This window comes from Hipposideros armiger, unplaced genomic scaffold, assembly GCF_001890085.2.
Source record: "Hipposideros armiger isolate ML-2016 unplaced genomic scaffold, ASM189008v1 scaffold_1095, whole genome shotgun sequence".
NCBI classification, from domain to species: Eukaryota; Metazoa; Chordata; class Mammalia; order Chiroptera; family Hipposideridae; genus Hipposideros; species Hipposideros armiger.
This window is the reverse complement of record NW_017732445.1, coordinates 330234-354400: the sequence shown is the minus strand read 5'-3', so window position 1 is coordinate 354400 and position 24167 is coordinate 330234. Positions and strand designations below refer to the sequence as shown.

The window sequence follows — 24167 nt, the reverse complement described above, 5'->3', positions numbered from 1 at the left end:
AACATACTTTCAATCACATTTGTGTGTACGTATATTTGCAAACCTTATAAATATGTACATATATGTTTATATTTAGATCTATGATAAGTCTGTCTCAACAGTAAGTTTCACATTTTATTTTTTGCTCCCCAAAGGGGATTCATTACACAGTTGGCACACAAATATTTGGTAAAAATAATATATATATATATATATATATATATATATGTATGTATTTATACACATTTGTTCAGATTCAAAGTGTTAATTGTTCTATGGGTAAAAATATGGAAAATGACTAACCAGATTTCAAGATTGATTATATTGACTATTTATTTTGTAGTTTTCTAGTTAATAATTAATATTTAATATTAGTGAAACCTAATACAAATTGAAAATTTCCTATACGTTGCCTCAGTCTTATAGACATACAGACATTGATATTTTTTGCAGTTTAAATAAAACTATATAGTTTAAAAGATAAATAAGAGAAAATAATTTATGTAATGCTGTTAAATTAATTCATATAAAATTATTTTCACCATTACTGTTTATTTTACTCTGATAAAATGATAGGAGAGAAAATTATACCTAATTAACAATTGTCATTATGTAATATAATTATATATCAGTTTATTATAATTATATAATACAATTATATATATATATATATATATATATAATTAACTCTATAATACAAAAATACATATCAGCCTTGATTTTTGCCTTATTCTAGTCAGCAGATAGAGTCATTATTTCCAAATATATTTGCCCAGTGTTTACCATGTGCCAAACACTGTTGGTGCTGGAGTACAGCAAGATTAATAGTAACTTATAATAGAAATGTACACTTCAAACCTATGTAATTTTACTAACCAATGTCACCCCAATAAACTTAATAAAAATTAAAAAATAGATATTAATTATTATGCATTAAGCACATACTGTGGAGATATTCTCCTTCAAATGTCAAATAATTGAGGATTAAACAAAGAATAACTGCTAAAAAAAAGTAGTTTACATCATGTTTTTAGTAAACATCCAATAAACTAATAAATAAACAAAATACATAGCTTAAGGAATGGTGAGTTCTACAGATGAAAATAAATTAAAAAGGGGGAGAGAGGGGTGTTCCGCTCAAGATGGCTGGGTAGGTAAACACTATGATCTCCTCCCTTCACAACCACATCAAAATTACAACTGAACTATGGAGTAACCATCACTGAGAACCATCTAAAGTCTAGCTGAACCAAAGGCTACAACTATGGTCATACAGAAGGAGCCACGTTGAGAATGGCAGGAGGGGTGGAGACGTGGAATGGACTGGTCCCACACTCATATGTGGCAGTTAAAAATTTGGAGGACTATCTTGGCTGCAGAGGTCCCCCGAAGAAGTTAAGAGTTCGAGGCCCACACTATGTTCAACAACGTAAGGTTCCAGTGCCAGGAAGAGAAGTTCCCCAAAATTCTGGCTGTGAAAATCAGTGGAGATTGTGGCTCAGTGAGGCAGAAGGCATCTGAAGTCCTAGTCACTCCTCTTAAAGAGCCTGTGCATGGATTTACTTGCTGATAAACTTGCTTGCTCTAAGCTCCAATGCTAGGGCAGCAGCTCAAAAGGTGCCAGAGACAGATGGGGAATAACTGAATTGTCTGACTTCAGGAGGGGCAGCTTCCTCCCAGACAGAAGGGCTAGCAGAGGCCACTTTTTCTTTGTTGAGTCCTCCCCCTAGCTACAGTGCAGACTTAGATGGCTACGATATCTGGGTCTCCATCAGCCTGGCTAATACCATTCATTTGCCCTGCCCTGGTGATTCCCTGAGTCCCTGCTCCACCCAACTTGTGGGCTCACCCAAGCCACTTCCAGGTGTTTTTCCATACAAATGGCTTGTCTTGGCTTATGCTGCAGACTTTTCTAAAATCTCTCAAAGTTTCAAACACCCCAAACAAGCAGCATCTGGCCTCAGCATGCCCCATACCTCTTGCTAGGCAGCTCCAAGTCCAGCACTAGTGGCAGGAGACCTCAGGTCATAGCTGAACCTCTTCCAGGCACTTCTAAGCCCAGCTCAAGTGGAAAACATCTACAGATAACTTTGTAGTTCATACCAAGTGGCCCCGGGCAGGGCACAGGCAAAAGCTGATCTTGGTCAGCAATAGAGCCCCTCCCAAGAGGCCCCCAAACCAGTACACCTGGTGGCCAGTTTCAGACCACACCAGAGCACCATCTAACCACATATACAAAAGACAAACCCAAAGAGAAGACCAGGCAGATCTCAGAACCCCAAAGCAAATCCTGCACAACAGCTCTTCCATGGTACTCAATGCCAGTTCTCACAACCAATCAACCTGAGGGTCAGTCCTTCCCACTGATGTGTAAACAACAACCAAAGCTCAACTACAATAGGAGGGCACACACAATGCACACAAGGGATACACCTGAAGCACCCAGCTCAGGTGATTAGGGAGGCTGCTCCACTGGGCCCCACAGGACACCTACTATATAAAGCCACTCTACTAAGACCAGGAGACATGCCAGCTCTACCTATACTTAGAAAAAAACACAGTAGACAGCCAAAAATGGAGACAAATAAACATGCCCAAAATAAAGGAACAAAACAAAACACTAGAAAAATAACTAAACAAAATGGAGACAAGCAATCTACCAGATACAGAGTTCAAAACACTAGTTATAAGGATGCTCAATGATTTCAGTGAGAATTTCAACAAAGAGAAAAGAAATGTAAAAATGGAGATAACAAACGTAAGAGAATCAGTCAGAAATGAAGAATACAATAACTGAAAGAAAGAATACACCAGAGAGAAGCAACAGTAAATTAAATGAAGCAGAGGATGGAATTAGTGATTTGGAAGATAAGGTAGCAGAACACACTCAATCAAAACAGCAAAAAGAAAAAAGAATCCAAAAAAAAGAGGACAGTTTAACGGACTTTTGGGGCAGCGTCAAGCATACTAACACTTGCAACGTAGGGTTACCAGAAGGAGAACAGAGAGAGAGCAAGGAATTGAAAACCTATTTGAAGAAATAATGACAGAAAACTTCCATAACCTGGTAAAGGAAATAGACATACAAGCCCAGAAAGTTCAGAGTCCCAAACAAGATGAACCCAAAGAGGCCTACACCAAGACACATCATAATTAAAATGCCAAAGGTTAAAGACAAAGGGAGAATCTTAAGAGCAGCAAGAGAAAAACAGTTATCTACAAGGGAGCTCCCATAAGTCCATCAGCAGATTTCTCAACAGAAACTGCAGGCCAGAAGGGACTGGCATGAAATATTCAAGGTCATGAAAAGCAAGGACCTACAACCAAAATTACTCTACCCAGCAAAGCTATCGTTTAGAATCAAAGAACAGACAGGGCTTTCCAGACGAGAGAAACACTAAAGGAGTGCATCACCACAAAATCAGTAGTAAAAGAAATGTTAAAGAGACTTCTTTAAGAAGAAGTCTTATGTATGTCAACTATAGTTGAAAAATAAGTAATTATTTTTGTTAAAAAAGGGTGGGGGGAGATAGGGAATGTGTATGGCTGTTCCATTTTTAATTATAGTGTGGGAAAGCCTCACCCATAAAGTAGTATATGACCTAATTGGAATGAGAATTAGTGGAAAAAGGATGACCAGGTATTTCTGGAATCCAAATAATGACTGACACATACAAAAACAAAGACTATAATGAGAATAGTCTTCAAACTCTTGAAGAAGAAAAGATAGTTACCTGTGGTCAAGTGAGGGTTGCATAGGAGTGAAAATTATCTGGTGGGTTTTTGCAGGGAATTACACAGCTCAGGGTGCTTCTTTTTTTTTTTTTTTTTTTTTTTTTTAGCTGAGCCATCCTGCTACCTATTGGTAGCTTAGCGGCTGCTCAGCTCGGGCTGGCATCGAACCACTGTTGCTCAGAGCTCAAACTCTTGAGCGAGCTCTTAACCAACTGAGCCACTCGGCCGGCCCGTTCAGGGTGCTTCTTTACTCTTGCCAAATCCACACACTCACATGCATGCACACACACATACACACACTCACAAAATGCCTTTTGCAGCTTAATTTCACCTCTCTGTCCCAAGTTACTTGAAAGTTAGGTATCACCAAGAGTTTCTCTGCCTCTGTGCTTTTAAATACCAGCAATCATGTTTTATTTCTAACTATTTAGAGGTAAAGACTTGCAGGGAAGCAATTAAATAGTATCTACCATGTTCATGACACAGGAATGAAAGGATTAAATAGGTGTGGTTTTTGGCATCAAGGTGTGTAACTTAGGGCAGACACACAGCACAGAATAAATGTTCACTGGGTGTGTAGCAGTGTGAGCCAATATGTTGTATTAGTAACATGTTTTGAGAGCATTCACAAAGGAATTATTATTTCTAATCTTTGGGCTGAGATAAAACTGATGATTAGTCCATGAGGTAGGGGATAGGACTGATAATCAAAAGATAGCAGAACAAGGCTAATTCTTCAGTTGTCTTTACCCAGACTAGAAAATGTAATATCTTACTTACATTTATATGTGATTGAGCCTCTACAATGATATTTGACATTGAAGTATAATTTTACATTTTACCTACTTTCTTTATTCTGGCTATCAAACCTACCCTGTGTGTTATCCCTAGCCAATTAATATATTTAATAAATGCATGCATTCAAAATCCCCTTAATATTTCTCATTTATAACATGAAAATAGGTACATCTTCATAAGATTATTCTGAAGATAAAATAAACACTTAAGATCTTAGCCTGATGTCTGGCACGTAAAAGTCCCAGTATAGGTTAGCTATTTTAACAAAATATTATAATTTTAGGAAGGAATTTCAGCAATGATATATACAATTGATATACCAATGGCATGTATTGAATGTAAGGGAGAAAATTAATATACTTATAATTGTTTATTTCAAAAGTGTTATTTTAAGACAAGTAGTATAAGACATTTCTAAAAAACAGTATTATTTTCTCCCATAACTAGCATGTTATTTTTGTCTTTTTTCTACTTTCTATGAAAACCACAGTGTATTATAAACTTTTATTTGATTTAATAAAGATTTACTTGAGTACGTTATTTGCAGTATCATGATCTGTTATTCAAATAAAAGCACTAGCATAATTTACTTTAAGCATGTAATCTATACAGTTTACAGTAAACCTAAATGTCAATTTATTTTATACTTGAAAATATTTAACATAAAGAAGTTAAGTATTTTCCCAACATTAGACAATCCAAAGTTATGATTTTTGATGAAATGAAAATGTCTAATGATTTCTTTAATTCTTTGCCAACCTATATACTTCCACATAGTATAAACATCCTTTTTGTTTATCTTTATGACAAACTTAAGAAAACAGCACTTTTGTTTTAGTTTAAGGAGCTCTAAACTTAAAACTAATATGGAAATAATAGAAACTATCTGGTTGATTCGGTCTTAACATATTTACTTATTTTTATAAATCCATTACTATAACTTCTCAACATTAACAACACATTTTAAATAAGCCATCTTTATACTTTGCCAAGAAGTATTTAATTCTCCAAATTAAAAATTTCCCAAGTTAATGCCATTTTGTGTTAAAATGTGCATTTTTCACAATGTGGAAATTATATTCTGAAAGCATATTCTGAAATAACAGCTCATGAGCAAATAGTAAGCCAGACAAGTAATATTATAGTTCAGTTTCTAATTGATAGGCATGCTAAGCAAATTCAGAATGGTGACTGTACCTTGTGTCGCAACCTTATTAGAGGCTGGTAGGACTTAAGGCCATATCCTCCTTCTTTGGTTGGCCTTCCTTCTGACTCCAGAAAAATGAATCCAAGTACCAAAACAGCTGACCAGCACTTAAACATCCTTATTGCTTTCACCTGTGAAAATTAGCATTGCAAGTAATCAGAAAAGGCATTACGTATTAAATATATGTATCAAGAAGTATTAAACAGCACAAAAAAAATCTCCACAGACCTAATCAAAACAATCCATAACAGGTAAGCATCTCCAAATATAAATTATGATCCTCTTGAGCATAAAAAATACTGTTTGTTTTTCTCACTCATACTGCCTTACACAACATTAAGTAAGTAGAAATATAAGGGCCAATAAAAATGTATTGATGAGAAAATTAATAACAGCAGATTGAGAGAAAATATTAAACCGTGGCTAATTTTCTAAGCATCCATACAGAATGCAATTATCAACATATTTATAAACCTAGAATCCTTCTTTGAGTACATTTGATGAATAATGCTTCCTAAAACTATAGTTATTATAATTCATGGTAAAGACTGTTGAGGCATTAATAAGAAAGTCTTCTATGGAAGGTATTTAATAAACTGAGGTGCAGCAGAAACTATGCAGATGGGTTATATTGAGTTATGAATGCATTGTCCCAATAGTGTCAATCTAAAAGGGCATCTCCTAGAAAATTGCTTCATAAGTGCTTTAAAATAAAATCCCTATGACTCTGTTCTACATTTTTGGGTATACCAGAAAAATTGTAAAATGGCATAAATTTATTATCACATAAATGCTCAGCCTTTTTCCAAACAAACCCTTGAGTTCAATTATATTTCATTTCACCAATGCATCTCTACTGTGATAATAGAGGGGCTCTTTCTCCTCCTAAGCCAATCAGTACATTTGACTTCTTGAGAAACTTAACCAGTTGATTAACCCTGCTATTAAATAGCTATTTTTTTTATTCTGTCCATTTTTGAACCCTAGTCTACCTCAATCATGTTTCTATTTCCATCACTGCATCAAAGTAATAATTATGTTTTCAAGAAACACTTTACTTGGTATCTGTGACACTCCTCTCTTCTGTTTCTATAAAATATGTGAAAACTGCTCAGTTCTTTTGGGAGTTAATCCTACTCCATTACTTTGCTACTAAATACTATATTTTATCAGCTCTCACTGCTAGCCACTCACCCTACTCCATTAATTCAGCCTAAATTTTTTCAACATAGTCTATGATTTTAAATATATGTATTGCTTCTCATCCTATCTCCAGACTGGAATAGCAAGCCAGCCTACTTAACAGCTCCACCTTCATGTTTGAAAAGCATCTCCTCATGGTATACATACCCCTACAAAATCATGCTTTCCCAGATTTTCATTCATCCATTTACTCAAATAGAAACAATGGAGACATCCTTGAAATCTTTCTCTTAACTTTCATACTAAACCCATCAGTAAGTTCTGTTATTTCTACATTCAAAGTATATCTCCCAGGGCCAGCCGAATGGTGCATTGGTTGAGTTGGCTTGGGAGCACCAGCTCTGAGCAGCAGGGCCCCGGTTCGGATCCCACATGAGGGCCAGTGACGCTGTGCCCTCTATAGCTAAGATGGTGAACAACATTTCGACCTGGAGCTGGGCTGCCGTGAGTCCCTGGTGATGGAGTAGGCTGCAGTGGGGCTGGCTGGCAGCTGGTGTGAGCTACCATGAGTGGCTGGCAGCCAGGCTGAGTGGCCATCCAGTGGCCGGCGAGAGACTGCCTCACCCGTGAAGACAATGATCACAATAGCAACATGGGCCAGTGAAGCGACATCCTCCACAACTAGACTGAAGAACAAAAGGACAACAACTTGTCTGTTCCCCTTCCCCGATTCCCCAATGCTGTTCCCCTCCCCCAATTCCCCAATAAATCTTAAATACATATATATTTATATATATATATACAAATATATATATTTATATATATATTCCAAACATCACTTTCTCTCCAAGTCTACTAGCTCAAGCTATCAGTACCATTTTTTCCCCTAAACTGCCCCAATCACACCCATACTAGACTTATACATTAACGCACATATACCTTCAATCAAGTCTCCAGATAACAGCCTGAGTGATCATGTCAAAGCTGAACATCATGATGTTACTGCCCTTGTTAGTAACTTTAAGATATACTCATTCACCTTTAAGATTTAAAAAATAAATACTGGCATAGCCTGCAAGCTCCCACAGAATCTAGGCCCTGCGTGCCTTTGTTCTCCTCTAAATAACTGCTTTTCAGCCATATTAATCTTCATTCAGTTCTTTGAACTTATTTTGTTAATTTCTACTCTATTTTTTATGCTATTTCCTCTATTTGAAATGCGCCCTTTTCTTTCCCATTTATCACCCAAAGGCCTTCACATATCAAACATATTCATCAAGAAACCTTCCTTCCCCATAAAACTGACCCTGAGGTACAGTTTGTAGTTGCTCCAGTTCATAGATCAGTTTCTCTTCGTTTCAGAGCATCAGTATAAAATTACACAACATTAACATGATTCCTTGAATAATGTTGCCTTTCTTCACTAGATTATATATCCATCTTCTCCTTCAAACTTCATGAATGCAGGGACTGGGTGTTTTTTTGTTTTGTTTTGTTTTTCCAGCATTATATCATGTGGGCCTAGCAAATCACCTGGCACCTACTAGACACTCAATAAATGAATGCATAAATGAATGTCATTCCACATTCAAGGGTAAAAGAAAAATTGTGTTTTCTTGTATTCTGACAACGTTGAATGGAATCCCTACTTCCACTACTGCTGTAAAACATCTCAAAACTAACCTGAGAAAACTAAACATTTTCATTTGTGATCCATCCCTCTGCTGTCATTTTGATGTATAGTCTAATCCTTCCCTGGAGGTAAATACATGTTTATAAAACAACTGATGGAATATTTTAAATCCAAGATAGAGCCTAAGAATAAAGCACACTGGACCAACTCAGGTGAAGGGATATTTTCTCAGGGCTCTGAATAATACGCTCCTTCTGTTGTCAACCAGGAGAAGACAAGGGCCGTGACCACTCTGTTCCATCACCACTCTGGGTAAAGGTGAGGTCATCAATTTCCTAAAAGAGCGCACATCAGAATTTCTCATTCTCTGTCCCCTCTTTTTCCCTCCTTCTCTCCTTCCCCTCTTCCTCTTTACACACACACATACACACATGCATATATATTTGTAGCCAAATACATCTATATCTATGTCTATAAATCTATATCTATATCTATATTTATATCTATATCTATATCTATATCATCTATATCATCTATATCATCTATACATGGCTACAAATATTTATTTCATCTACCATCTACTACAAAACATAGAACAAATGAACAATTCATTTTTTAATAAATGACCAAAAATCTCATAAATCTTGGGTGAGTAAACTTCCACACGTTGACAATTAGATCAACTATCTATTGAAATGTTTTCTCTGCAAAACACAACAGGCTAGGAATATCTGCTTCAAGAAATTTCCCTAAAAGTTATTAAAAATAAGTCAGTGTGTAAATCTTCAGCAACTTATATGCAACCTATTTGTATGCTCTCTTAATCAACTTATTTTATTAACCATGATTCATTTCTTCATTAATAGTCTTCATGATTTTCAAGTCTAATATTTCTTAATAAGTTGCACAAAAATAAAAATATATTGCAACTGCTTTTTCTCAGCAAAAGCTATCATATACCGGGAGTGATTTACTTGGCATCACAGATAAAATGAAACAGCACTAATATTAAAAGTCAGATAACTGGTTTTGTTTTTTAGGAGAATTCTGATTTCTATTACAGATAGGCATTTGAGCTCAGTACTGTAATGGTAGGCAGGATAAAGGGCAAAGACTAGTTTCTGTGTTTATCTTATGTGGATGGCTACTTTGTAACAGTGTCTCCACTGAAATAGCACTAAGAAAAATAATTAAATCCAATTATGTAGTTATCAAATGGAAACCTACACAAAAAGATGGCTCTTCTTGATGAGGAACTAATTCTCGTCTTCTTAGTTTTCTTCAGCTAAGGATGCAAAGATGTCATTATGATGTCTTTAAAAGTTCACTCATCTACAGAAGGTAGATGGAAAGTGTTTGTACATCAGCAGCAATAAATCCCATGATAGACTGGCTGGTGAGCTTACTTTCTCAGCACAGTAACCTCTGACAACCAGTTAGGTTTTCATAATTAATTGGCAGTTTGTTGACAGCTCAGTAAAAACAGTGACAAGCATGTGACTAAAACAAATCAGCCAGAACAGATGGTGCAATAATGATCCTATGGCTTTTCCTTGGAACCCCAACATTTATATGGACGCATCAAAAAACAACCTCATTATAAACTTTAAGAAAACAAAACGTGTGAATCTAAAAAGTATCTGCCTTACATTTGATTTAATCAAGTGAGACTTAAAAGCCATAAAGAGGACGCACAGAGGTTTCTCTTATTTGAAAAATAATATTTTTCTCTGAATTAAACTATTTATTTTTACCAGATGGCATGCAGTTTATGGTGGTAGGGTTTAGAGTAATTTTGTTATTTAGTAGATTCAAATTTGAGGGATTTTGATTTGTTTACACATTCTCTAGAATCTCACTTGTAATCACTTGGGAAAACAAACTAAGAGTGTTAAAGTATTGCCTTAGCAACAAAATGTAGCGTTTGCCATGGGGAAGGAAGCTGTGGTATTGTGCCTGTGAATGAAAAGAATGTCAAGGTGAAGCAAATCCCCAACATTATCAACATTATCAAGTGTTGCAGAGAAGTCAAGTGCCCTAAGGATTTCATCTGGAGTACCCTCAACTAGCTCTCACTGTGTCCTGGAAAACGGCTACAGGCTTTTCAGGAAATAGCTTCAGTTACTTCCTTTGTACTAATAAAAGCTTCCCTGTCAATCTCACACACACTCTGCTGCTCAGTGCTGCAATTTTTCCATATCCCCTTTATGTGACTTTTTACCTTGCACTGTGGCTATTGACTGAAGAAATGTTACCATCCTTACATATATACAAAAGGAAGTTCTACACTAAACTGGTTCTGTCGCCATCTGGCGAGTTCTTCACTTTCACAGACCTCTCTTTGCTCTGTTCTGTAACAGAGAGGTGGCCTAAATTATCACTAGTGCCTTTGTTTTTGTTTTGTTTTTTTGCTTTGTTTTGTTTTGTAGCCTATAATTCTATGAGACAAGGAAACTAACTTCTATAGTATCTGTGTCATGCTGTATAACGTAAGCAAAAATAATTGCCTTATGTGGGCCTCATCTCAAAAAAGGATTCATGACCCTATATGGTCTAACACCTGTACCAGCTTACTCTTTCTGTGTAGACTTATTGATCTGCAGAGGATAGAGGGAAGAACAGGTTTGAGGGCAAAAAGTACAATTTGTTTTTTAAGATGCCCATTGGTAGTCCAGCTGGAGATATTTAATAGATATTGGGATATAGGAAACCCGTTCAGCAAAAAGGTATGGACAAAAGATACCTGTTTGGGGTTCTTAACATTTATATGTCCTCTAATCCATGGAGAGGAGAAGAGTAAATCCTGTGGCAGGTTTAGGTGAAATAGAAGATTACATGCTTCTAAGAGGTAGAGAAAATAAAAATCGTGAACTGGTAATTTTGGAAAAATGATAGACAGAAATTCTCATTGGAATGGAATGACTGGAAGCCACAGCTCTTACCATCATGTGGCCTGCTATATTTTTCACTGGTGTGTTTACTTATTCTCTGTATCTAACCAGAGTGCCAATTCCATTTCTAAAGTCCTAAAGATAGGGCTCTGTTAATCACTTGTGTAAAATAGAACAGTGCCTGGCATCATAGCATGAGCTCAAAAAAAATTTTTTTTTGGGGGGGGATAAATAAATGAGTAAATTAATAGTGATAAGTAATTCATTTGAAATAGTAAGTATATATGAAGGGATTCTTAATATTATACACGTAATTGAAAAAAAAATCACTAAAACATTAAAACTGAGTGAAATCAAACGAGACATTAAGTTGAAATGATCACAAAAGCTTTTCTTTTACACCTGGATCAAACTAGGCTTTCGATAGGAAGTTCCTTAGGAAAAGCCTTCCTTGTCAAGGACAGACAACCTTTTCATCCCTTAGATCAACCAAAATTGGAAGTACCAGAGAGACTTCTCTTAAATCCATCAGGCAAGTCAGGTGTAGCAACTGTTTTCATCTTCTGACTCACTCTAACGTCACACCCACTGAACACTGTGGATGAGTTCTAATGTAATAGTTCTCTTAGTTAGAAAAACGATTCCCCAAAGAATCCAGTTATGTTATGGACAGTGGGTTCCCCCCATTAAGGATGAGGATTCTCTCCATCCAGCAATAGATTCTCCTAATTCCAACCGATGGATTCTCTCAATCAATGCACTATCTTCAAATTCTCATTCTAATTTTAGAACAAAACCAAATAAATTAAAACAAAATAAAAACTAAGAGTCACTGCCTTTATGTTGCACAACCATAAGGGAGCAAAGGAAAAAAGGTCACATATCTCCTACTAGACATACTGGGATGGTAGCTTGTGGTTTTTAATGATCCAAACGTATTTTCCGATAGGTATCATTCTTTACACTGAACTAATATATACATGAAGAAAGAGAAACATATCAAGGTAAAGTGCCCAAGTTTAGAAAGCTGGTTATTGTCACAACTGGTATCTAATCTCAAGACCGCCTCGTAAACAAGCCCATTGTTCTGTTATATAATTCTACTTTTAAGACACAGATAATGATGCCTGTACAAGGGGGTGGGAGTGGGGTGGGGGGGGGGACAGCTACAATTTTTCCATGTTGTATACTATTGCAAGAGAGTATCTTTTACTTATATTTGCTTTAGATCAAAGCAAGTGAAGACACAGGATAAACAAATGCAGTGATAATGAGAGAGCAATAACAATGTGACTTGTATGTGCAGACTGCATGGGTAAGAGTCTTTCAAGTCTATATGGAACCATTAGCAAACATGGAGGTTCCTTCACTTCTTACTTATACGCCTCACCGGTTTATATCGTGAAAGTGTCCAAAACTTTTCAATGCAATCCTCTATGTTGAAAGATTGCAACATGTGCAGTACACTTTTTTCTCAACATCTAGGATGATCATAGAATTAAAAGTGTTAAATAACGAGAATTATGATCATTAAATTATTTTCACTCTTTCCAAGGAAAGACTTTAATTTCAATGACGTCTGAGTTGTTAATTTGGATGAACAGAACTGTCCAGAGTCTAATCAATTATACTTTTCAACAGCCAGCTTAATCTGAAACTGAAATAAGCTCAATGTAGATAAAATATATTCAATGCCATTTTAGGGGGATTGCAGTATAAAATGTATAATTTGAACTTGCATTGGGAGAAGCTATTCGTGCTGAATTTTATTTATTTTTTTGAAAATGTACATATTCTGTTTTAAACAAATGAAAATCCACATTATGAAATGTATTTTAGATGCTATATATCTGTTTTCCAAAACCATCTTTGCTTTACACAACTATTTGTGCTGCAGTTATACTAACTACTCTAGTGCACTAAAAATATTTTCTAAATAAAATATAAAGTACAATATAGAATGTAATTAACAGAACTGAAATACATATTAGAGACCTAGTGTGACCCTTTCTATTTATAGGTGAGGAAACTGAGATCTAGTGACAATACAAGGTGTGCCTATGATGAAAGTAGATGTGGGTCTAGAATACAGCTACTAATTCTGAGAATAGCATTTTTTGAAACACAACCACAGTCCTGACTAAAATCCATTCACGATGGAAAGAAAGGACACACATGTAGAAATGCTTTAGTGTCTTAACACATTGTTTAAAAGCTATGCCTCTGAGAGCCCCAACAACTTTGTATTTACTACTCACTGGAGTTTCCAAACATCCATTGAAAGGACATCAGTGTCACCACCTTTATAGAATCATGTTTTTAGGCAGAACTTTTGGAAAATATTTTCTTTATACATTTGTTTCTATCATGATGGGCTTCACTGGGAAATTAGTTATACATGGTTATGTTAAAGTTATATATAGATGGTTACCATTGTGTTTCTGTGACTACAGTTATACAGAAGTTTTATATATATTTGTATAAACATATGTAAATGATGTGTGTATATATATATAATTTATATGTATAGTTATATAACCATATACACATTTATAGATATATTTATTAGTTATATATATATATATATATATATATATATTTTAAGCACTTTGCCAATTATGAAACAATGAAACTGTGAGTCTAGCTGACTTCACTGAGGGATTTCCTTAAAGTTTAAAGCCATATAATAGGCTGGACTTCAAATTGTATATGCTAGTGCCTCAAACTTAGGCAGAAAAAAATAACACAGCATACAATGACTCATATTAAATCTTCCAAAAGAGGTCCCCAGATTTTACTTTATAATATATTCATGATTCAATAGTCAAAATGTATATTATGTATAGCCTGATATTAAATTAAACCTATATGTCCATTTTTATGATGACCTTCAAGAGACAATATTAAAACACTAAACTTTATTCAATTATTTGTATACAGTTTATGAGATCAGTTGTTAGTTTCTTCTTCACAATGAATAACCTGAGTTATTTTAAAATAAATTTGGTATTAATATTCTGGGTTATATATGTTGTTACGTACACATAATGGACCATCAATCTCCCAACTTCACGAAAGCTGTGGTCTGCAACATGAAGCAAAATGTTTTAATATGGCCAAGATGATGGGATATATCTCAGTAAGCTGCATTGAGCTTTTCTCTATTATATGTCCACCTGGATTATGTCTGACCAAGTGGGAAAAAAAAGAAAAAAGCAACTTCAATATTCTTGGATGCAATTGATTTCATATGTTAAATTTCTGGGTTTGAGCTTATTTTCACCGAAGCCTAACATCAAAATGGGTACTTTTCCTTTTTGTTGATAAACTGAAAATATTATTACTATTCAACCAAAGGTATTTTAATGTTGCACAATAGCATGCTATAGTAGAAATAACAATAGTTTAAAAGTCAAAAGATACACATTTTACTTGTGGCTGCGTTTATAAACTGATTTTTGTTGACAACGAATTATAGTTCTCAACCACGGTAACCTAGCTTCTACCGACTAATCTATCGAAACTGCTCTCACAGAAATGACCCATTTACTTAAACTTTTCTCTCTTTAGCTTCAATAGTACAATATTCTCATGACTTAACTTCATTTCTCTATCCATCCTTTTGCAGTATCTTTTTGCACTTTCTTTCATGCACCTGATTTTTGAAAGCTGATATACCTACCTCAGGTTTCGTATATTAAATTCATAAAAAAATTTACTCAGGATGATAAAGTTCATTTATTCTTCATATTTTTATTTTCAAAAATTTTATCAAGAAAAAATTAAAGAACATCTGTATACCATGGTAATATAAACTGAAAGTTACAAAAACGTAATTGTTTGCAAAGCAGGAACCAACTAAAAGTATTATGCAAAGTAAAACTAACAAGTCACATTGATTTTAGGCTTTTTTATTTATTTTTCTTCCAAATACTATAGATGTAACTTATTGAATGCTGCAAAAAGTTGGCTAAAAATTAGCAATTTTATATGTGGTTGGTATGAAAAACCTATCACCCTACTTTGTATCTAACCTGCAATAAGTTTGCCTGATATAATATGAAAAATGATGCTTTAAAAGTTCAAGAATAATAATATATTGTATGATCTAGAAGATATTGTCCTCGTTTAAGAGAAGAGAAAATAATTATAGGTTCTGTTTTCTGAATTCATTGCCATCTATCATGATGAGTACTTAAAATGTAAATTAAAGAAGAATGCAGCTCTTAGAATTGACTCTGCCTAAAATTTCAAAGGCACTATGTTACAGATTTTATTTGCTATTAAAAAAAAATTGCAGTTTTGTCAATGTCAGACAGATTTTAAATTCAACCTATCCCATACTAATGTTTCTAGCAGCCTATGTTCTTTAAATCTGAGACTATATTTGTTGTACAAGGAAAAAAAAATCTATCACGGTTTAACGATGAAGTGTCACACAGGGAACAACTTAATTTCTTCTGTATTTAAAATTGACGTGCCATGAGGAAAACTGACCATTCAGAGGTATTCTAATTCATATTCAGAAAAGTGTGGGGAGACTAAGAATGGAGTCTGTGTTTAGTAGTAGAAGTCATTGGGACTGAGGATATCTTCCAGAATGACTTCATGCCTCTCCAAAAGAAGAGGTCTAGGGCACCCTGGTGTGCAGTGAAAAGAGGAAAAACAGGTTAATGTTACCTAGTTCCACTACGAGGGTTTTCACAAAGTTTCTCAGAATCAAACCCTCCATGGTTTCATGCAAAATATGGAAAGTGGCGAGTAAACCAGGTGTACAGATCAGCTAAAACTAAAGATGAGCACATTCCTACTGATTTGAACCCAAACAGAAAAGAGTAGTTGAAACTTTCCAAAATATCCCTAACAGGAATTAAAAGGAATTGTTCCATCTAGTTCGTGTCCAGTGATCAAAACACAAGTCATGAGCAAAAACACAGCAAGAGTTGTGAGTTTTAAGCAAGTGACATAAGAGAACTTGCATTTCTATTTTATACCAGTGTTTCAAATTTGAAAAATAAACTGCAGGTGAAAGGTTGTTTTTCGTTATTTTTTAAACAAATTTTATCAGATTTGGAAAGAAAGAAAGCTGAGGAAAGAGCTGAAAAACAAAAGGTAGTAACATAATGTTTTTTAACATAACACTAAAATGTACTTATCTGGTGTTTCCCATGCTCCAGGCACAAGTATACCCTGTGCTTTCACATTCTGGTAACAATCCATCAACACAAAATGCACTCATTTAGGTAGACTAGACATGTGACTCCAGGCAATATACCATAACCATTTTCTAGATTCTACATCTTTTGAAACAAATGTTTCTAGAAGAAAATAAAGGCAAGGTAGAGGAACCAGTTTGATCTCTGAGAATCTCACATATGAGGACTTTGGGATAACTCTGTCTAATTAAATTTGGGGGAAAATCCTATATGGAATTTACATAGAATTTGTGCTAACTTGTAACCTCATGAAGACATGTTCCCTGGACAGAGGGCAAGTAACAAACATTGTGTAGCATTATCCAACACACAGATGGCCTATTATTCAGGACCTTGTCATTTTGCAAAATTCACAGTAACCCTGACTATATATATCTATATATCTATATATAGATATATAGATATATATACCTATATATATTCTTTTTTCTTTCTTCCTCTCTTTCTAGCAACTTTGGTTCCCCTATTTCTCTTCTTTTCTGGGTAATGAACATAAATTCCCAACAGAACTGGTTGGGCTCAAGATTGCTAGTAAAATTTATCTTCCTTCCTCTGTTCTCATGGAATTAGAACCAGAAATGGCCACAATGATTCCTTGAAGCTGGAGGCTGAGAGAAATGCTTTTCACATTTTTTAATAAGGGACTCTATTACAAAATGCATCCTTGAACATCCAGAGAGTAACCAAAAAAATACTGAGGACTAGCTAGAAAATCTATCAAAACTTCCCTCAAGCACACTTACATGCTTCTTTTATTTCATTACTTCCCTTGAAAAAGTAAGCTATAAGCTGAACTCAGCACAGGATTATCCTATAGTAATCACAAAAATAGCTGAGGCCAACCTTTAGGGGACAGAATTGTGTATAAAGCACGAATGGAAACTATAATAGCTCAGGGAACACAGCTTCCCCTCAACTTTGGCTTCTGAAATTCCTATTTTTTCAAAATAAATTTTTAATTACATTTTCTATTTTGACTTTTAATTGTCATTATAATGTATACAGGTTTTAATTGCGGTGCATACAATTCATTGACTTTAATGGTTTGTGATAAAGCTGTAATGTCTAAGAAAAATACCTCGTCATAAAAATATTCTCATATTTTCATCTAAAGTTGTTCATTTTAGTTTTTTAATTGATTTTAAAAGATTTTACTTTACTTGTACTTTTATTTTTTACTTTGATTCTATTTAACTACAGTTTATCTAATTTATAATCCCATCATGGTTAAATGTTGTGTTTCCTTGTATCTGTGGTTATGTTTTTAAATTCTCTATTTCACTCCATTAACCTATCTATTCCATCTATTCCTATGAAGATACCACAGATTGTAATTATTAGAGTTTGATAACAATTTTTGATAATCAGTAAGCAAATCCTTGATTCTTTTTTCTTCCATATCCATTTTGAAGGAACACATAAAGTTCTTTATCAGAGCTTGCTTGATTCATATTTAATATGCATTTATTTTTAATCCTTCAGTGTAATTTGCATTAGATGTTTACTATCTAAGCAGCATCTGAAGCTTATTTTTAACCATTAAGAAAATCTGTCTTTAGTAGGTGAATATAACCTTTTATATTCATTAAAATTGCTGATAATATATTTAATATTTCTACAATTAGGTATGTGTGTGTGCATTGTAGTTTAACCATTCTATATCTTTGATTTGTTTCTTTTTACACTTCCTATTGGATTGATGCATTTTGAATACATTCTCTTTTTTCTCACTTTATTTAGAGCTGAAGATGGGCTTCTAGTGTCTACAATATTCAATATATCTTTATTCTAAACAAAAAAATCTTAAGCTTTAAACGTTTTAAAAACGTAGGATCTTACATTAAATTAATGAGGATAATAATGTTACCTTTAAAAGAGAAACAATCAGTTATTATTATATTTAAAGTTAAAAGTTAACTTCTGTATTTGCCATTTTTCTTGTACACTGTATTTTTAATGGTATACTTTCATACTGAAGTAAACTTTTCTATTGTTTTTCAATGTGGCTCAATAAGAAGCAAATTTGCTTGTTCTTTCTATATTAAATATTGTCTTGCTTTTAATATTAAGTCACATTTCTAATAAGTACTGTATTTCCCCATGTATAAGACACCCCCATGTATAAGACGCACCTTAATTTTGGGGCCCGAAATTTGAAAAAAAAATGTATTACATAAAGTTATTGAACTCAAGTTTTATTCATCATAAAATTCATACAACTCCTCATCACTGTCAAAACTCCCAACCATTAGCTTGTCCTCATCTGTGTCGTGATGATGAATCACTGTCTTCATATATTGCCTCTCATGGCCTCCTTCTGCTGTGGCGTTTTCAGTAGAGTTTCTTTTTCCTGTAGCCAGTCTCAGATTGTTTTCTCAGTTGGTGGAGGACCAAACTTAAGTTCAGCAGCACGATTACCATTCACTTTTGCAAACTGGATCACTTTTAACTTGAATTCAGCACTGTACAAAAATCTTTTCTGAGCCATTTCTGGGCAGAAGGTGGCAAAATGTAACCTACCATTATATGCTGGTAACAAGTGCAAAACAATGAGCGCAAAGACAACAAGCATGAAAAAGCTAGAAATGAAAGTAAAAAAATCTACAACCACCGTATAAGAAACCCCATTAGACCCCAAATTTTTCAAAAAAGGGTGCATCTTATACATGGGGAAATACGGTCAGTAATTCTAGGTCAGTAGTACTTCCTCTCCAACACTTTCAAATGTCTTGTGCATGTACTATTAATACTTTGATGATAAATCTTCTGTTAATCTAAGTGTCATTTCTTTGTAGGCAGTGTATTCTTTTCCCATGGTAGCTTTTAATACTCTCCTTGTTAACTTTATTTTTCTTTGGTTTCTCTACAACTTTTTCTTGATAAATTTCTTAGTAGTATTTCACAATTCGTCATTTATTCTTTTTGGGTATAATCTAATGTGTAATTACCCCATTTAACTTTCTTTTTTTTTTTTCCAAGTGTACCTGAAGCATGCAAATTCTGTAATCTATCTGTAGTTATTAGACTTGTGAGAATGGGCCAGGTATTAACTATTTATTGGGTATATCTGAAAAGACAAATATTAGAGTTTTAAGAACTCAAAAATAAATAATTCTTACAAAATACCATTTGCAAGTAATTTAATGAGTATACATATCTTGCAACCATTTGTTTTTTAATTTACTTAGATAAATGAATAGAATTTTCACTGAATATTTTCATGATTAATGAAAAATTAGGTGGACAATATTTTTGCACTCATAAGCTTTTTAAAATAAAAATTGTTAATGCATAATGCATATATATGTATATTAAGGCATACACACACATACAAACATGTGATAAGACTACAACTGGGCCTTCACTGTGAAAAATCTAGAGAAAAAATAATACCAACCTGAATGGGGTCTTTCATAAACATTAAACAGGAAGTGACATATTATTATTAAATTCACATTCTAACAGAAACACTTAGGTGTAGACAATTCATAACATTTGAAAATCATAAATTTATTGGATCTACAACCCTGGAAATCAAATGATACACTAAGAATGTTCTTTTAAAATAATTTTTTTTTCTTTTGTTGTTTTAGCTGAGCCATCCTGCCACCTGTTGGCAGCTCAGCGGCTGCTCAGCTTGGGCTGGGCATCGAACCACTGTTGCTCAGAGCTCAAACTCTTGAGCAAGCTCTTAACCAACTGAGCCACTTGGCCAGCCCCTTTTAAAATAAATTTATTTTTAAAGCATATCCCTCTAGGTTTATTTATTTTCAAAAACTACAGAGCAAATTATTAATGTGCTGAATTTAACTTGATGATAACACACGTAAATCCAATCCCATTAAACATAGAAAACTTAAAATTTTAAATTTGAAAAACACCTTGGAATTTATATAATCCAAAGTCATTTCTCACAAATGAGGTACAAAAGTCAGTATGATGAGCTGAATTCTGATGGTACTTAGCTAATTATCTCTACTAATATGTCTAGAATAGTTCTAGACATATGTATAAGAATACATCTACATAATAAATTTCCTAATACATACAGTTGTTTTCAAGATTTATTCAAGATTCTAATCAAATAGCTCCATATAAGCATCCTTATATTATAAATATGCAGAAGGAGGATATCTACATTAAGAAAACAGAATAAAGCTACTGGTATTTGTCCTGATCTAACAATGTGTTTGATTATTTAGTGTGCCTACTTCTAAGTAAACATGTTTATAAATTACATTTTATTTCTCATTGTGAAAATGACTTTATAAACAAGAGATTGGTCACATTTTGGCAGTATGTCATCTTCAAGTTAAATTTATCTTTAATACCCTATTGCTTATGACTTTATCTGTTTTCATTTTTAATTAACTACTTGTTTTGTTCAAACTACACCTTATGCAAAGTATAAAATTTGAACGTTGTAATGGTAACTTATTATCATTTGTATTCTCCCAGAGAATTCAGCTGAAACGTAATATTTCCAAATAAATCTTGGCAAGTTTTCATATTCTTTACAAAAAGAGGTACACTAGATGTTATGGATGAAATTCTTAATTGAAGCACAGTAATCAACAAATACATAATAATAAAAAAATCAAGAAAACATTATTTACAGTCTGTCCCATTGAAGAGTCTTAAAACAATGCTGTGTAATTATGAAACCTTTCAAAATAGGCATTGAACTGTATCATGACAGTATTAATAAGAGAAGGCATCTCTTAGCTCCATTTTGAAAACAAAATAAAACGAAAACAAAAAGAAAAAAACTGTTATATTCAAATCAAATAATAATTTAATATATATCAAATAACCCATTTGTATATAACTATCTTATTCAAATGATAAGTTTAAATAACTAATAAAACACAATTTTCCAAATTTTATAGCTGAAAAGATAGAACTCAGAAATACATCTGCTATGAAGGGAAGAGAGGAAAAGATTGATCAAACAAAACCATCAATTCCTTTCAGATATACTCACCACAATATTTAGAATGCATACTTTAGAAGGGGCAACATGCTAGCACTATAAATACATTTTACAAAGAGAACACAGTGAGATTACAAATATGAAGCAATATAATTCTAGGAACCTAAAGGGATAAAGTCCACACAGATATTGAACATTTTTCATTTTCTGAAATCACTTTGCCATTTTAAGCAACCGAAGGTCTTGTAAAATGATTGTATTCTGCTATTCCTGAACACTTGACAAAGAGTTTAGGAAAAAATCATCTGTGTCTGGTCTTTGAAAAACTTTCTTTTATGTTTTCACCATCTACATGAGTTCATTCTTAGAAAGGAGAGATATTCCTATATCCATACATTTAGTATTACCTGTATAAAAATGTTTCATCATAACTATAAATTCATCCCTCATCAAGTGCATAATAAGTTCATATGTCTGAAAATTATAGTCATTTAAGAGAAGCTCAATCAAGCTTGATCATTGTAAGCACTCTCTATGTGGCTGATTAGGAAAACGTGTGAATTAAATATCTATGATCTATGTAAACAGTTGCTTATTATCTTTACAGTCATATTTTTTAAATGAATGATGGTCTACATAAAATGAGAAAAGCTCCAAGGGAATGTGATTATTTTTTTCTTCCTAATATTTTGCATTCATGTAAGCCGCATTAGCTCCAAAAGAACTATAGAAAAAGCTCTTCTAGATATGTAAAGGCCTACAGAGTAAAACAATATAATAAAAATAGCAAATAATTGCTGAGTTACTAAATTATTGTAGGTTTTATGTTAAGCAGGTTATATGAATAATTCAATTTAATGTTATGAAAACAACCACTGACTTAGGCTGATGTGTAGTGGTTTGGTCAATGCGACCACACTGGTAAGAGATTTGAATCCTTGTTATTCACGGTGACCAAAAATCAAGATATTCTAATTAATTATCAATTCACTATGGAACAAGCACTGGCTATATCCTTTTTAAATGTCCATCTTATCGGATAACCTTATCAGCATTTCCAAAACATAGATGTGGCATGAAGTATTAAATATGGTCAATGATTGTACCATAAATATATTTTCTATGCTTATCTAAATGATTTGTTTTCTTAGACATACATATTATTCCTTGTAAATATATGCATGTGAATCATAATGGTAGCACCTTCAAGCAACATTGCTCATTAGATATGTGAATAATATTAAATAGAAAATTAGTTTTAAGTAAACATCTATTATTTTAGATAGTGACATTTACTGGCCCCCCCCCAAACATATAGATTATGTCAACATGTCATTCGATTTAGAATACAAGTTGCATTATACTCATTGCAAACATGGTTGTCCAATTGGTTTACATACCATCGTATGCTGTGTTAACCAAAGCATAAACCCGTTAAAAGAAGTAAGAATGTAGTTAAAGAAGCAGGAATGCATGACTACAACACAGTCACACCTTAAGTTAAATAGAAGTAGGATCTCAGATATTATCTGGATGATTTGAGTGATAATGGGACATGACTTCTCATTGGAGAAAGTAGGAGGTTCTGTTATTTGTGTATAAATATGTAATAAAGCTCTGTTAATATTTTATATTTAATGAATAAATACACTGCAGGGTTTGTTTGAACTCACACAGTGAAAAAATATGGATTGTGGTTATAACAAGGTCACGGTTCTTCAATATCAAAAACAACTAGATTTTAGAATGCGGGGACCCTTTGGCCTCTTAGGGCAAGTTCGTGGACTTCTCTAACACTGGCCATCTGGTGGCATCATTTCAAATGGAAATCACATTCTAAAAGATATACTCTGGTTCTCTGGAGAATGTGGCTAAGCCATTCAACTCTCTTTGCAGAGATTATAGTAATCAAATGTCACAATGCTATACAATTATTCCACGGAATTGGAGAGTACCTGCACCAGCAGGAGTTTCTCACTGAGAGGATCCCCAGGCTGGAAGGACACGGGCAGAATCTCATGAAAGTCAAAGCTCCAGGCGCAATGAGGGGTCCTAGCCATCTGTATCGACACGGCTCTAGGCCATTTCCACCTCACGGACTTTCCCACCAAATGTCCTCCCTTTCTCTGGAGCAGACCAGCAGACTTTACACTATGACACAATGACCAGATTTGGGTGGGTGAGAAACTTTAAGATAGGCAGGGCTTGCTAAAAGTTCCCAGGCCCAACCAAGGAGATTCTGATCCCAGGGTTCTTAGATAACATGCACAAATCTGCATTTTAAACAGGCATCTAGGTGACTCCCATGCTGGTGGAATAATCCCTATACTTGTGAAAAACTGCTCTATTCTGTTTGCTATATTCATGTAAGAAATAGATTAACCTCAAAGCATATGACTTAAACCTGCATATCAACATCTAGCAAAATACTTGTGGGCGATTATTTCACTTCTTTGATGAAACTAAGTATGGGATTTCTGTGCCTGAATATTGGTTGTGTTCTTGATCTAAGCAGGAGCAGGCAGAATTGTATCTATTTAAGCACCTTCATTTACAGGGCTAGGGACCAAAAAAACTTTTATATATATATATATATATTTATATATATATATATATATATATATATATATAT

At 34.0% G+C, this 24167-nt stretch overlaps 1 long non-coding RNA gene across 1 annotated transcript in view; it reads right to left on the bottom strand.

The window, feature by feature from the left end:
* Window positions 1–5708: 5708 nt before the first annotated feature.
* LOC109376302 (uncharacterized) overlaps window positions 5709–24167 on the bottom strand; it is a 60190-nt gene continuing 41731 nt past the window's right edge. The window contains exon 2 of the long non-coding RNA XR_002122715.1: window positions 5709–5850. This is a non-coding gene — a long non-coding RNA (uncharacterized LOC109376302). The remainder of the gene's footprint in view (window positions 5851–24167) is intronic.